Genomic DNA, 18,085 nt, shown 5'->3' with positions numbered 1-18,085 from the left:
ATGTAGTCTTCTCGTGTGGCTATATTAAAATACGCGAGTAGCATCCCAAAGAAGTGATACATTATTTCAGAACAGAACCTCGTAAAAGTCAGTTTCAGCCTCAAGATACAGAACCTACGACCTGCGTGATGTTTTCTGCGCTGGGAACATCAACTCGAAGACAGCAGGTTAGTGAACTATAACAGAACCTTCGTATTCAACACAGTGCAGTGGAAACAACTAAGCGTCTCACGTGTACCGCATGCACAGAAACAAATGTGCTTAGTGACACGTCATCTGCAGTAATGCAGAGGAGGTAAAGGAGGATGATCGTTATTAACACCAACAATCAATTCATTCTACCTTTCTTGCCGTACCCTCCCTCGAGCATGGGTGTATGTGTTGTCCATAGAGTAAGTTAGTTTAAGCTAAGTACTGTGTAAGCTTAGGGACCGATGACCTAAGCAGTTTGGTCCCATAAGATCTTACCACAAATTTACAATTATAGCTGAGCATCTTCCGGACACGAGGGACTTCCGCCGCAAACGGGAGTGGACACATTGTTCCTTTAACCGGTCAGATTTGGAGGCGGAAGGTGGGCGTCATCATCCACGCATCTCCTCGCGGCTTCAAGCTTTTCCATTGTTTGTCACTGCACAGCGGCTTAGGATGTTGGATGCTTTGGTGTCGAGACCAAGCGCCATCCTGTAAAAACTGATCTTGCTGCGAGGTCATAATTGTGATTGGTTCGCCGGCCGCGGTGGCCGAGCGGTTCTAGGCCCTCGGTCCAGAACCGCACGACTGCTACGGTCGCAGGTTCGATTCCTGCCTCGGGCATGGATGTGTTTGATGTCCTTAGGTTAGTTAGGTTTAAGTAGCTCTACGTTCTGGGGGACTGATGACCACATATGTTAAGTCCCATAGTGCTCAGAGCCATTTGTGACTGGTTCGGTTCCTGCGGTTGTTTGTGCCTTGGTGCTTCTATATCGGACTCGGTTCAGCCTCCTGTTATTGTTGTTCCCTGATAATCTGACTGGCCAGACGATCGGAAGAACGTGTTGCTCTTATGAAAACATAATAGCTTCAAAAAAAAATGTGTGTGAGATCTTGTGGGACTTAACAGCTAACGTCATCAGTCCCTAAGCTTACACACAACTTAACGGAAACTATCCTAAGGACAAACACACACACCCATGCATGACGGAGGACTTGAACCTTCGCCGGGACCAGCCGCACAGCCCATGACTGCAGCGCCCTAGACCGCTTGGCTAATCCCGCGCGGCTAATAGCTTCAATTTGATAATTGTCGTTGAGCTGTGATCTGACAGTGTATTTTAAATTGTTGGTATTTTGGACTGCCTGGGGTTTTGTAAATTTTTCTTACGTTCAATGTGTCATTATTCGTGACGTTCAAATTTTACTTCATTTTCTATTTATTTTTGGTATATTGTGCACTAAATCTCCAAGTCGCTTTCTTTAGTTATTTGCAGCCCGCTAGCTTACCCGTCTTCCGGGGCCAAATCTTATTGCATATAATTCGGTGTGTTATACTTCCAAGCCAAGACTGTGTTTATGTAGGGGGGTTCACCAGCCAACCGTTCGTGCCTCCCTTCTACCCATGTTTAAAGTCCCGCGCGAGGGTTAAGTATTTACCATTTCCAATTCTTAGAGTGACTTGAAGCCGAATCTCGGTTGGCCGCTGAACTTCTTCATAATCAGGTGTAAATGGGGGTGTTACTCTGGCCTCTTACCATATTATTATTTAGGGACTTATTACAACTGTTTTGTCTACGATGCCAGCATGCAATCTGATGACTTAAGTTTTTAATTGCTTTACTTAAAAGATACATCTGTGTTTATCAGGCTTTTATTTTTATTGTATGTATGTGCCTTGGGGTGTGCAATCACTGGTTGCGTAGAAAAAGAGGAGCAGGCCGCTGTGCCCTAAATAATTTAGGGGCTGTTCGCCCAGACCAAATTTCCCGATGAGTGGTGTTTTCATATCTAGCGTCTGAGCACGCAGGAGATCGAACGGGTTAGCGCGACGTTGTTGCAGTTACTACAGACGCCTCCCCAACAACTCACCATGCCTTTGTTTACTGCCAGGTCTCCGTAGACATTCGGCAAGCGCCTATGAATATCTGTAATTCTCTGGTATTCTACTAAAAGGAACTCAGTGACAGTTTTTTGCTATGAATGCACTTCCGTTAAGACGCCACTTATCATAACTTCATGAAACTATAGGTGCTGAAGCGGGAAATTCCACTGTGTGCCACAAAAAAATTCGCCTTTTTTTCAACCGAAATTGGCCCAGAAAGAAAAGAGTTGCATTGCTTACTGAATGCCCCTTGTACATAGTAATGGAGTGTTAATAAATATAATTAAAAACGTTTTGGCATAACATTTGAATTGATCTATTGCCTTACGGTACAACAGTACTAAGAACTAATATCAGTAATACTACAGATACCGCTGCTACTGCGGTATCGTCGATCACAGCCGACGCGCCGCGATCAGCACACAGCTACATGAAGGACGGCTCTTAAACTCCCACGAGTGTGCCACCGACAAACTCGCTCTTTCACCGCTCGCCGTCTCCGATGGGCAACGCCACGCATACACGCCACCAGAGGACGCTGAATTCACATGTCCTGATTCTCTGCGACTCTAATTGACCGGCAGAACGCCTCGATAGCTGAGTGGTTAGCGCGGCAGTGCACGGAGGAGCCCGGTTTCGATTCACCTTTGGGTCGGTGATTTTCTCGGCTCGGGCGCTGGGTGTTGTGGTGCCTTCATCATCATGTCATCCTAACCGACACACAAGTCGCCGAAATTGCGTCACCTAAAATGACTCGCCCAGGCGGTTTCATTGTCCGGCACGTCCTTCTTGGCAGCCGCACTCCGAGCTTCGCCCCAGATTCAGTGCGTCTTCATACTTATCTCAACCTCCATACGGAAGACACCAGTGAGAATAAACAAGTAAATAAATAAAACGATGTAGCACGTAGCTACTAAGCAATTCTACTTGTCAGTGATTTACTGAGCTGTGTCATCGTTCGGGACCTTTCCGTCCTATCAAGAATATTATCCTCTGTCTCTAAAAGGCATTGGCCTTGTCGCAGTGGATACGCCGGTTTCCGTCAGATCACCGAAGTTATCCGCTGTCGGGCGTTTCCGGCACTTGGATGGGTGAGCATCCTGGCCGTCATGCGCTGTTGCCATTTTTCGGAGTGCACTCAGCTTCGTGATGCCAACTGAGGAGCTGCTCGACCGAATAGTAGTTACCAGAGCGGTGTACTGACCACACTCCCCTCCTATCCGCATCCTCAACTGAGGATGACACGGCGGTCGGATGGTCCCGATGTGCCACTTGTGGCTGAAGACGGAGAGTTTCTATATATAGAAAGCATTGTTCCGACTCAATGACTCATCATCAACCAGCCCAAAATGCTAAAGATACAAACTTGAAATTTGGAGAGGGTGTTGATCTTATACTACAAGCGTCGTTTACGAAACGTTTCTTTGAAATTCCACACGTAAGGGGGTGAAATAGATTATACGATTATTTTATACGTATGTCGCTATTATGCCAATTTTCAAGCTAAACCAACGAAAATTGATATGTGGTTTCTCGGTTAAAAATAAAGAAATATCTAATTCAGCAATGTTTGGAAATTTTGCCGCCATGTGTGTGAAATATTGGGTGAAAGCTTTTCTAAAAATAAATTATTATTAAAGAACTACTGAAGTATATTTAAACCTGTATCTATGAAAACTGGTATTTGACTTCTCGTTTGGAAATAAAAAATACGTCGTTCAGTGTTTTTGCAAAATGATACAGATGATCAAAAGTTATATGAAGTTATTTCATTATAAAAGATTATTAAAGATAAATCTATGAAAATTTGTATTTGGCTGCTCTCAGAAAAAAAAAACGTACGTCGGTCACTCTTTTGGAAAGTTAAACTCTTATTGGGTCAAATAGGGGATGAAAATTTTTTAGAAAATATTTCGTTGCATTAAAAGATTTTTAAAGCTAAATCTTTGAAAATTGGTTTTTCACTTCTCGGTTAGATATAAAGAAATATGTGTTAGGGGATGTACATTCCTATTGAACTATCACCACAAGGAAGCAGAAGGCATGATTAACAAAAACCTTGGAGTCCTGCTACCAGAATCGCTTTATTGCCAAAGTATATTAGGAAAAGACCGTGATTTTATGTCCTTAATTAGATGGTGCTGCAGTTTGTGAGCAACATAAAAATTTGATTAAGTAAACAAAAACAAAACAAAATCTGGGCAGAACGTATAGCGTACACCAGCGAAGCAGTAGGCGCTTAACTACAGGGTGTCCATAAAGCCGTTTACAACAACAACAAAATGGCTCTGAGCACTATGGGACTTAACTACTGAGGTGATGAGTCCCATAAAACTTAGAACTACTTAAACCTAACTAACCTAAGGACATCACACACATCGATGCCCGAGGCTGGATTCGAACCTGCGGCCGCAGCGGTCGCGCGGCTCCAGACTGTAGCGCCTAGAACCGCTCGGCCAATCGGGCCAGCGAAGCCCTTTACAACTTCAATATTTTATTACAACAGCAGTTGTTGAAATATTTTTTTAACAAAATTTCTTTTATTGTAATCACTGTTTACTAACGTTTATATATATACTAAAATTCTGTGTTTCAGATACTCTGTTGATGGAAGGAACTTGTAACCTCCCCACAAAATATAAAATAATATGAATAATACTCTCATTTAGCGTAACTACCTAACAGTAAAAATATAATACAATGTGACAAACCTATAACCTTTCAATAATTGACAGTCAATTTACCCTGGTAAATTTTGGACGCCAGCAATGCTACGTCATGGCCCTAATACGTCATTCTGAATAAGCTGAAAAATCTTACCTTAATTAGGTCGCCGGATAACGCGTATGTATCTGCTCCTATAAGAAATTTTTCCTGGCTCAGCTAAGTGCAATGCTGGCCGATAGATTTGTCTTATATAAAAGGAAAGAACTGATTTTTCTTTTCAATAATCGGGACGGCCAAGGATTGGAGAAATTATTGAATTGTTTGAATTGAGATTAATGTCAAAAGTTACTTTTTATGAGAAAGATTATTATTAACAGATTTTTTTAAACATTTACATAGGACCTGATTAACAATACTACATATGCGCGAGGCTGCTTTTACCTTATCCTACAACGCTCAGGCTCTGCCATCGCTGCACACGACCGGCCCAGCCAACACGATACACCAGACACGACTGCTCGCTAGCAACAACTTACTCCTACTGCTACGCAGTTCTTACTGCAGTCAATACTACTCTTTGGTCTCAGATTCTCTTCTAGCTTACATATCGCAGGCAGCGCATGAGCAATACATCGAAATTACATCAGCTCGAGTGCGCTAGCAACAAGTACTCTAATTATGATCCTGTTACATAACCCTCCACTGGGGGGCAAAAATTTGGCAGCGATGGTGAGTCAATTGGACTTGCCATGAGCAACAAATTTTTCTATAATCTATTTAGTTTACTAAGGCTACAATCACAGAGTATATACATAATTGATAAGTGCACAACATGTTAAGAAGTTAAAAAAAAGTGCACATGTACTGAGTACAAAACATATTCAGAAATGACAAAGTATATGCGCAATGAGAACAAAATATATTAACAAAATAGAGTGCACACGCACTGAGTACAAAACATATTCAGAAATGACAAAGTATATACACAATGAGTACAAAATATATTAACAAAATAGAGTGCACACGCACTGAGTACAAAACATATCATTTTACAAGAATTTAAATGCACTGTATAAGCCTTTACTCTTTTACAGGAACTAGGAAAGGAATGGGAAGGATTGCATCGTGGTTGTAACACAGTAGGTTGCACATAGCTGCACTGAAAGTCCATATTTTTCTACAGAAGCACAACACCAAGCGAGACAATCTGAAGTTCTCTTCCCTGAAGTATTTATCAGTGTAGCCAAGACACTGAAATGTTGTATTAATATTCAATGTTGTCATTTTGGTAGTACATTAGGTACACCAAACAGTGGGACCATAATAACATCTCCATCGTTCAAGGTGGTGGACAGCTTGATATGTCAACACCATATTCTTGTAGAACCCATACTCTTACAGCAATATAGAATTAGTGCAAAAACCAATATAGTGCTCCCTGATCATGAGGATGGACAGGATAAACGGATATTGCAGTAATTCGGTCAGAAGGTGAAGGACACATTAAGTCTTATGCTAGTCATCATAGAATTACACTAGTGTATCAACCTATATGAACAATATTGAGTGTTACGAAACACTATTCATAACTCATCTGACTTAATCAGTGGCATTCATCGGCCAGTTACAAAGTATTCATATAGTGTTACAAAACATTATTCAGTGTTATTCACAAGTCAATCAGTGGCATTCATTGGCCAGTTACAAAGTATTCATATAGTGTTACAAAACATTATTCAGTGTTATTCACAAGTCAATCAGTGGCATTCATTGACCATTTACAAAGTATTCATATAGTGTTACAAAACATTATTCACTGTTATTCACAAGTCAATCAGTGGCATTCATTGGCCAGTTACAAAATATTCATATAGTGTTACAAAACATTATTCAGTGTTATTCACAAGTCAATCAGTGGCATTCATTGGCCAGTTACAAAGTATTCATATAGTGTTATAAAACATTATTCAGTGTTATTCATAGGTCATCATTTAAACAGGAGTTATTGAGTATAGCATCAAGCTACTGGTGTTTATATATGATATCATGTAAGTGACATAAAACATATTTAAAATGTAAGACATCGGAACTATTACTCAAGGTCGGTATTCCAATAATACATCGACATAATGGAATCAATAGACAGAAAATTTGCATTATCTTTAGGACTAAAAATATATCTTAAACTGGTAGCATTATTTAGTTGTATACTGGTAATAGTTGGGACTAGTAATATTTTTTTTCCTAGCAATGCATTGCACTGGCATCGATAATTAATTGCTGGGGCATGAAAATATTTGCTTTTGACTTATTGCTGGAAATAAGGATTATTAACATCATTCGTCATGAGTCAGCTGTAGCAAGGTTATGAAATAAGTACGGTATATGTGATCACATTCATAAATGATAGACACAACTGGGTAAAAAAATGCAAGTACTAGAACAGGTTTAATAACTAACAGCTTATAGCATATTAATATTCTGAAAAGCTTCTCCTGGAAAAATTACAAAATGGGTTATTGACCTGAAAGAAAAAAATGTATATTATGCTAAAAAATAGTGAACTTCGAATTAACAGGTAATGAAACGTGTACTTAATATGTATGTACTCTAGCTGTCTTTTCCAAAACATTCAGTCATTATATTATGCAACATAAGACATACTGTCAAAAGGAACTGCCACAAATACCTAAATAACTACATAGCATTTCTTAACTAACAGTAAATATTATCATCGTCTGCAAAGAAAAACTTCATTATTCATATTAGCATATTCTCCATATAACTATTCATCATCATTTATTATCATCTGCAAAAAATAGACACTTCATTATGCACATTCATATTACCATTTACTTCATACAACAATTCATTATCATTCTTTACTTCATATAGTATAGAGTTTCTTACTTCTAGCATATTTCATCACTAAAATTAACATGTGTAGTTCTGTCTGGCAGCCTTCAATAATCGCCTTGTATTCTGAAAGAAAAATAATTAGTCAAGACTGCTATCATACGATGTGTATAGTATATTCTGGATAATGCTTGTTAATTCTGATCCATTTACTCTTCATGACAAGATATTGCATTTTCTTTCCTTCATTCTGATGGTAAAATTTCCATTTCATAGTAAACCACTGTGGTTGTTTACTTAATTTCTTTTACATGGTTTTGCTTTCTGAAAAATGATGAATAAGGATTAATATCTTGCATTTAATCACATACGCATTAAATAAAAACTTGTTTCTAGTAATATAATTAAGCATACAGCATAGCATGACAGAAAACATATTAGGTCAAAAACATAGACAGTTTTCAAGTGCAAAAAATGTACACACAGTATCATAATGTAGTAGCAAAAAATGTAAAATAGTCAAGATGTTGAGATAACATAATGCAAAATGTCAATGTCAACTGGTATTTGTTACATCTTAAATATTTCATAGTGTATACAGACAAAAATTCTACTTTCGACAGGAAAACAATCATACATACACAATAAAATCGAAAATGTGCACGGTCTGATATATAAGGACAAGAAAAAAGACCTGCTAACCTTACCGTGCCGGGCACTTGCCAGGAAAAAATATGATAATCATCAGTAAATAGTCACATAAATATCATTGCGTGAGTGCTCATATAAATATCAGGAAATGGCGGTACAGTGTGATAAATCGTAAAGTATGTTCATTCAATAAAGGGTTCAATATTGGAAATATGGTGATTGCCCTTGCTTTTTGTGGTTCTCAGAGTTTCAACATGTACCACATTTGGATGAGGAATGCTGCGAATTCTGTATGGACCTGCGTATAGAAGTTCAAATTTACTGCATCTACTCTTTCCTCTGTTGGATAAATAGTGTGTGCGTACTAATATCTTCTGTCCAATGTGAAAGGCACGGCGTGTACAAACCTGTTTTTGCTGTCTTCTCCGGCGCTCTGCGGCACGTTTGATGTTGTTGAGCGCAATCTCAATTACTTCATGGTGGCGTAGTCGACGAGATGTAGGAAAGGACACTAATTCTTTGATTTTGTTAGGTGGTTCAACATTTTTCAATATAACAGTCGGAGATAGCATAGTAGATTCATTTGGTATGGAGTTAATTACATCCTGGAATGAGAGTATGTGTGTATCCCAATCAATATGTCTTTTATGGCAGTACATTCTACACAGTTTACAAATTTCTTTCATCAGTCGTTCACAAGGTTCGAAGAAGCGTGATACTTCGATATATAGATCGGAGAAATGTTTCTAGCTCGTAACATACGTGTCCATATCGCAGATCGAAATTGTGGTCCATTGTCGGAAATTACTTTCAATACATGCCCTACATGAAATAAAAAATGTTTTACAAATGCATTCGAAATAGATTTAGCAGTAGCTTTGCGCAACGGAGTGAAGGTAACAAATTTCGAAGTGAGTTCAACAGCGACAAAGATGTAGCAAAAACCTCTATTAGTTCTGGGAATCGGTCCAAAAATGTCTACAGCGGCCATGTGTCTCAATTTAACAGGTACAATGGGATGTAACGGAGGAATATGTGAAGTCTTGTCTGATATAGCTTTCTGGCAGATTTTACATGACGCTAAAACTCGTCGAATACATTTCTCCATGTTGGCAAAATAAAAGTTCTGTCTCAGTATAAGAAAACATTTTCTGGCTCCATAATGTGCGTAACTTAAATGAGTGTACCAAATTAATTTGTTAACAAATTCGTCAGGAATGCATAATAACCAGTTGTTGCCGTCAGGGTGAGAGCGGCGAAACAGAATGTTATTGCGTACCGTGTAATGGTTTCTAATGGTAACGTTATTCTTATCTTGCCAAAGGTGTTTAATTTCTTTCCATACGTTGTCTTTACTCTGCTCTTGTGCTATATCTCGTAATGACGATGAAATGAAATCTTCAAATGCGACTTGTTGAATATACATGAGGCTAGAATTTGCTTGGCAGAAGTCGGTTGCGATGTCTTGCTGATTGTTGCAGAGAGAACGGGATAGTGCGTCTGCTACAATATTTTGTGTTCCGGGAATGTGAACAATTGTAAAATTAAATTACTGTAAATACAGTTTCCATCTGCTTAATCTGTCATGTGTAAATTTAGCGGAAAGTAAAAACTGGATAGCTCTATGGTCTGTGTAAACGGTAGTATGTCTTCCATAAAGAAAATGCCTAAATCGGGTAAATGCCCATACAACACATAATGTTTCAAGTTCTGTAACAGAATAATTGCGTTCAGCAGGTGACAGAACGCGACTTGCAAAAGCGATGTTTTTAATTACTGTATTACCGTCTTCTTCAATTTCCTGAAAAATGTGTACGCCTAAAGCTGTGTTAGAACTGTCGGTAGCAATGGAAAAATTTCTAGTGAGATCTGGGTGTGATAAAAGTGGTGCATTCAACAAAGCTTGTTTCAGATTGACAAATTCAGACTGCGCTTGGCTATCCCAGGACCAAATAGTGTTCTTACCCGTCAGTTGGCATAATCTAGGGGTGTCTAAAGGAGAGTAATGAATAAATTTACGGAAAAAGTTAATTAAACCCAGAAAGCTGCGTAGTTGTTTCTTCGTCGTTGGAACAGTAATGTCACGTAAAACTTGAAGTTTTTCCGGGTCAGGCGCAATGCCTTCTGGTCTTTAAGTTCTGTCGGAAGTATAGTATTCAAACCGCGAATAAATGCTGCTGAAGAAATTGTTAAACCGAACGGTAATTTGCAAAATTGATAACAGTCACCAAAACAGAGAAATGCTGTGTACTTTCTGCAGTTCGGATGGAGTTGAATTTGCCAAAACACCGATCTCAAATCTAATGTGGAATAAATAGCAGTACCATGAAATTTCTGTAGAGGTTCTTCTAGTGTTTGTGGGCGATCTGTTTCATTAATAATAATTTCGTTGATGTGACGCGAATCAAGTACGAGTCGAAGTGAGCCATCCTTTTTCTTAACAATATGGAGCGGGTTTATGTACGGACTAACTGCTGGTTCAATAATACCTTGGTCAAGCATAGTTTGCAATTCTTTCTTAACTTGTTCTCTGTGAATATACGGAATGGGATAATGTTTGCCTTTAAACGTGTCGTGCTGTTTAACTTGAAATTCATACATGAAACCGGACATAGTACCAGGGATGTTGTCAAAAACTGGAGCTTGCTGTAAAAGAATCTTGCGTAGTTGCGTACGTTCGTCGTCTGTATTTGCGCTGCTCTGTTTAACTTTATTAGAAATCATTTGCATAACGTCATAATCAGCTTCGTCTGGTATATTATAGTTGTGTACGAACGTATCTGTGAACAATGTGGAATGACAGTCTATGTTATGTGATGCAGAAATGACCTCTGTCCGATTAATTGTTTGTTCTTCTGCAGATAAAGAGTGCTGAAATTCTAATGCCAGTTGTACATTTTCATCCTTTAACATTAAATAGGAATTTTGAAAGTCAATAATTGCGTCGTGTTGTACCAAAACATTCGTACCTAAAATAACGTCTGTTGTCAATAAGGGAACAATCCAAAAATTTGAGTGGAACGTATGACCTGCAATACAAAATGATAAGTGTGTCTGTAATTTTACATCTACTCCTATACAAGATACTGCTCCTTTTACTTTAGTTTTGCCTAATGGTAATGTAGGATAAGTATTCTCTTTGTTACATTCGTTGAAAGTTTCCTCATTTATAACTGACATAGGTGATCCCGAGTCGATTACTGCCGAAAATGTGGATGATGCAATCTTTACTTCAATGACCGGGTGGGAAATGGTTTTTTGAATAACTGGTTTTTCATGCAAAAGAGTGTCTCGGATGTCGTCAAAAGTAATATCTTTTTCGTGAACAAGAGTCTGTGTACCAAAAGTATTGCTTACATTGCTGGAAGGTTCAGTCTGTGCTGTATGTAGTCAAATTCTATCTGACGTGCTGTTATTTGCGGGAGGATGCTGTGGCATTTCCATTATTTGTACTGTTCTGTTATTTCTCCCTGACGTATTACGTTGGGGATGATATCTACTGTCTGGTTCATTCATGATAATCTGTTGTTGCCGACGATTCTGCTGCTGGTAAGACCGACTGTTACGCTGAAAACTGTGCTCATTACTTTTACGTCTGTCATAATAATCGTTGCTATACGGCGCATTGCGATATGAGTTGAAATGGTGTGTTCTCTGTAAGTGGTGATTTCCTTGTTGCTGTTGCGTTACTATTTGGTGGAGCCGACGCTATACGTGTAGGCGGCGAAACATTAAAGCTTGGTTGACCTTGTAGACTACATTGTTGGTTTGGTATGCTAACCGGCTGGTTTTGATGCTGTTGCGGTGAAAACCCTCTATTGTTGCCAAAATGTGTTTGTGATAGCTGAAAATTTTGTACATACTGATGATTAAAAATTTTGTCACTTATTAAAATTATGCTGGTAGTTCTTGTCATTTCGGAAGTGTCTAATGAAAACTGTCACTTTCGGTGAAACTTGTCATAAAAGGTTTTCTTTACTCATTCCTAATTCTAGATAGATGGATAGTTGAAGAGCTTTTTTGATAGATATAAAGGATAGCAAAAGAGGAGGCAGCAGTGCAGAAAACTAAAGATGAAATAGCACTACTACGGCTCGGGGCCCTGTGCACGCTACGGTACATATTCATCGAAGTGTAATGAATCCCCTGAGGTCACTTACGCGCTGCAAATAAATTTTAGTTTCTGTATTACAGGCAATGTCGGTGAGAATTCAAAAGCAAATTGTTGTATCCAGTCCAATTCTAGTTTCTGCATTAAAGGCCAAGCTGATGAAAATACAAAAGCAAATTGTCGTATCCAGTCCAAAGGATGTATTTGTGTTCTGTCATTTTTAAATACCTTAGCTTTTTTTACGGATAAAAATTGTTTATAATCAACTTTATCTTCTCTGAATGTGTGAACTGGTTCAGGATTGTATGATAATCCGTTTGTCTGTGACTGTTCGGAATATAAGTCACGTACTCTCTGTAAATTACCTAAATTGTATTTGCTGTGTGAGTGTGAGAAATGTTCGGAGAGTGGCGTATGCTGTGTCGTGTTACAGGCTAAGACATTTTCCAGCTCCGTCACTTCTTGCTGTAAAGACGACACTTTTCTACGCAATGTACTATTGGACGAACCTATCTCACTGATTGTCTGCTGAAAATTTTGGAATTCGGGTGTTTGATTAAACGAAACTGGTGACGTATCGTCTGATTTGGTGTCATTGTTATTTTCGATAACGTTAATACGACTGGCCAATTCATCAAATTTTTCAGTCAATGCTTTAACCTGATCATCATTTTTAGTGTCACAAGCATTAATTTGTTTTTGGATTTTACGTGTGGTTTCGTTTAATTTCTTAACGTCTGCTTTAATAGCATCGGGATCCTGTATTAATTCTAATTGTTCAAGTCTGTTGGTCATTGTCTGAAAGTGTACTGTGTGTGTGTCTGTTTTTGTTTTAAGATCGGAGATTTCATCATGCAATTCGGTGTTCAACTGTTTAATAGTATTGATTTCGTCTGATACTGTAGCAATGTTATTGTCTACGTATGTTTTTGCTTTCGTAAATAATTTACGCTTATCTTCCTGTCTCTGTGCAGTAATTGTTTCCATGACTTGTTTCTTTACTCTGTTCTGTTCCTGCATGAATTTACGGTAACGCGTTTCACTGTTTTGTAAGTGGTGATTAAAACGTTCGTCAGTTAGGCTGTTCTGTTGTTCGAATTTCTTGTCTACTCTCGCATCCAGTGTGCGTGAAAGTTCTGCTGACATTAATGTAAACTCGTCGCGTAACTGTGTTGCGTTTTCAGAACATTGTTTAGCGACTGCACTAACTGTGTTGCGTTTTCAGAACATTGTTTAGCGACTGCACTAATTTCATCTCTAAGTAATTTAGTTGTGGCTGCATGTGTATTACTTAATTCTTGTGCCACAGATCTAATTTCTTCACTACTATTCCTAGCACAAGCCTTAATTTCCTCACGTAATTGTTTTTTAGTTTCATTACACTGCTCGGCAACGGCTGTAATCCGTTCAGTAAGCTGTTCAGTAGAGGTGTCAAGTTTTTCATTAATCTGTTTGGAATTGTTGTCTAGTTTTTCATTAAGTTGTTTGTTCGATTCATTAAGTCGTTTGAAATTGTCGTCTTGTTTTTCATTAAGTTGTTTGTTCCATTCATTAAGTCGTTTGAAATTGTCGTCTTGTTTTTCATTCGACTGTCTGAGTTTTTCATCAAGTTGTAGCAATACTGCCATAACTTGTGTGTGATGGTGTATCTGCATGTGACACGTTTTGAATAACCATTTGGTCATTGCCTGATTCACGAAAAGTTTCGCTAATCGGATGTGCACTGTTGGCCACTATAGCGAAATGAAATAAATCTGACGTGTTTTGTGTATGTTGTTCACCTTCGTTACAAACAATTATCTGTTCGCTACGTAAATTTTGCAAATCAGGCGTGTCAAACTGGACAGCATTCATTGTAACGAGAAGTGCCGCGTCATCAATTGTCATTAAATTAACAGAGGACACAATTGAATTTGTTTGCTCATCATTAGCATCAAAATCATTACTAGTGATCGGCACACACTGATTATCTGTAATTAGAGGATTATCACTATTACATGAGTGTCGCTAGTATTATCGGTCAAATTATTCGAGTCAGCTTTTTCACTCCTTGCACATCGCGATGCACTGTTAGCAGTTTTGCGCGGCATTTTCACAACTCGAAGTTAAGCACAAAATCAAACAAAGACAAAGCAAAAATGGAATAAATACAGTTACAACAAAGAGCAGTAAATTGCCGATGATCTGTGAAAGAAAAAGTGACAAATTAGTAAATGCGTTGCGCCAGATGCAAACTACTTTTAATTTTAAGTAAATAAGTGTAGATATATAGCTGACCACTTCTCAGAAATTCACAAAAATACGATCCTGGCCGGTTGTCGCCAAGTGTAACCTCCCCACAAAATATAAAGTAATATGAATAATACTCTCATTTAGCGTAACTACCTAACAGTAAAAATATAATACAATGTGACAAACCTATAACCTTCAATAAATGACAGTCAATTTACCCTGGTAAATTTTGGACGTCAGCAATGCTGCGTCATGGCCCTGATACGTCATTCTGAATAAGCTGAAAAATCTTACCTTAATTAGGTCGCCGGATAACGCGTATATACACTCCTGGAAATGGAAAAAAGAACACATTGACACCGGTGTGTCAGACCCACCATACTTGCTCCGGACACTGCGAGAGGGCTGTACAAGCAATGATCACACGCACGGCACAGCGGACACACCAGGAACCGCGGTGTTGGCCGTCGAATGGCGTTAGCTGCGCAGCATTTGTGCACCGCCGCCGTCAGTGTCAGCCAGTTTGCCGTGGCATACGGAGCTCCATCGCAGTCTTTAACACTGGTAGCATGCCGCGACAGCGTGGACGTGAACCGTATGTGCAGTTGACGGACTTTGAGCGAGGGCGTATAGTGGGCATGCGGGAGGCCGGGTGGACGTACCGCCGAATTGCTCAACACGTGGGGCGTGAGGTCTCCACAGTACATCGATGTTGTCGCCAGTGGTCGGCGGAAGGTGCACGTGCCCGTCGACCTGGGACCGGACCGCAGCGACGCACGGATGCACGCCAAGACCGTAGGATCCTACGCAGTGCCGTAGGGGACCGCACCGCCACTTCCCAGCAAATTAGCAAATTAGGGACACTGTTGCTCCTGGGGTATCGGCGAGGACCATTCGCAACCGTCTCCATGAAGCTGGGCTACGGTCCCGCACACCGTTAGGCCGTCTTCCGCTCACGCCCCAACATCGTGCAGCCCGCCTCCAGTGGTGTCGCGACAGGTGTGAATGGAGGGACGAATGGAGACGTGTCGTCTTCAGCGATGAGAGTCCCTTCTGCCTTGGTGCCAATGATGGTCGTATGCGTGCTTGGCGCCGTGCAGGTGAGCGCCACAATCAGGACTGCATACGACCGAGGCACACAGGGCCAACACCCGGCATCATGGTGTGGGGAGCGATCTCCTACACTGGCCGTACACCTCTGGTGATCGTCGAGGGGACACTGAATATGCACGGTACATCCAAACCGTCATCCCGTGCCACCCAACGTGCTCTAGAAGGTGTAAGTCAACTACCCTGGCCAGCAAGATCTCCGGATCTGTCCCCCATTGAGCATGTTTGGGACTGGATGAAGCGTCGTCTCACGCGGTCTGCACGTCCAGCACGAACGCTGGTCCAACTGAGGCGCCAGGTGGAAATGGCATGGCACGCCGTTCCACAGGACTACATCCAGCATCTCTACGATCGTCTCCGTGGGAGAATAGCAGCCTGCATTGCTGCGAAAGGTGGATATACACTGTACTAGTGCCGACATTGTGCATGCTCTGTTGCCTGTGTCTATGTGCCTGTGGTTCTGTCAGTGTGATCATGTGATGTATCTGACCCCAGGAATGTATCAATAAAGTTTCCCCTTCCTGGGACAATGAATTCACGGTGTTCTTATTTCAATTTCCAGGAGTGTATCTGCTCCTATAAGAAATTTTTCCTGGCTCAGCTAAGTGCAATGCTGGCCGATAGATTTGTCTTATATAAAAGGAAAGAACTGATTTTTCTTTTCAATAATCGGGACGGCCAAGGATTGGAGAAATTATTGAATTGTTTGAATTGAGATTGATGTCAAAAGTTACTTTTTATGAGAAAGATTATTATTAACAGATTTTTTTAAACATTTACATAGGACCTGATTAACAATACTACATATGCGCGAGGCTGCTTTTACCTTATCCTACAACGCTCAGGCTCTGCCATCGCTGCACACGACCGGCCCAGCCAACACGATACACCAGACACGACTGCTCGCTAGCAACAACTTACTCCTACTGCTACGCAGTTCTTACTGCAGTCAATACTACTCTTTGGTCTCAGATTCTCTTCTAGCTTACATATCGCAGGCAGCGCATGAGCAATACATCGAAATTACATCAGCTCGGGTGCGCTAGCAACAAGTTCTCTAATTATGGACCTCTTACAAACTGAACCTCTATAAAATGACAACACCTCAAGAGAAGGCACAATGTGTGTCCTGGTTTATGGAGACAAAATCGGATGTTCGGACTCAACGAAACTTCAGAACGAAGTATGGAAGAGATCGGCCATCACCTCCTTCAGTCAGTGCATGGCAAAAAAAAAAATTATACAGACAGGGACAGTGTTGGATAAAGGGAGGAAGGGAGGACCAAGAACATCCGAGGAAAACATCGATCGCGTTTTAAAAGTCTTCACTCTTTCCCCTACGAAGTCCATCCGCACTACTGCGAGACAGTTTCAACTCTGCAGAAGGTCGTCCACAAGAACTTATGGTTGTACGCTTGTACGCTTACAAAGTGCAACTGTTACAGATACTTGAGCCAAATGAAAAGCCAAAACAGACAGAGGTTGCACTCAACATTCTGGAACGCCTTTCGGAGGATGAAACATTCATCAAGCGAGTTTGTTTCAGTGAAGACGCAACTTTTCATGTTCCTGGGACATGAAACACACACAATGTAAGAATCTGGGGATCTAAACACCCTCATGTGACTAAGGAGCTACACCGGGATAGTCCAAAACTGAATGTGTGGTGTGGAATCATATGCAACCGAATAATTGGTCCATTTTTCTTCAACGAGTCAGTAATTACTGCAAATGCTTACCTCGACCTTCTGACCGAATATGTAGCACCACAACTGACTGACTTGCAACAAACTATAATTTTCCAGCAAGATAGTGCACCATCACGTTGGGGACTGCATGTTCGTCGTTCCTCAGTGGAACATTTCCAGACACATGGATTTGGAGGGATGGGCCAGTTCCTTGGCCACTGAGCTTTCCAGATATCAGTCCCTTCGACTTCTTTATGGGGGTATGTAAAATATGTCATGTATCAGACACAGATAAGGGACATTGCTGACTTGAATCAAAGGATTCGTAATGCCATTGCCACCACTGATGACGCTATGCTACAGCGAACATGCAAAGAAATCGAGCACCGTCTTGATGTGCTTCGTGCAACTAAAGGCGCCCATATAAAGGTGTATTAAACACTGTCAAAAAAACTTTTATAGACACTGATTACAATAAAAGAAATGTTGTTAAAATATTTCAACAACTGCCGTTGTAATAAAATTTTGAAGTTGTAAAGACAATTTACGGACACCCTGTACTTTTATACGAGTATAACTCAGCACTGCAGAAAAATCTACGGCAGTACAAAGTTATGTATATCTCAGTTAGTAAGTACACTTATTATAGATAAACTTAATAATGTGTTACCTTTTTTACATGTGCGATTATCT

This window comes from Schistocerca gregaria, chromosome 1, assembly GCF_023897955.1.
Source record: "Schistocerca gregaria isolate iqSchGreg1 chromosome 1, iqSchGreg1.2, whole genome shotgun sequence".
Classification (NCBI taxonomy): domain Eukaryota; kingdom Metazoa; phylum Arthropoda; class Insecta; order Orthoptera; family Acrididae; genus Schistocerca; species Schistocerca gregaria.
This window is presented reverse-complemented; position numbering follows the sequence as displayed.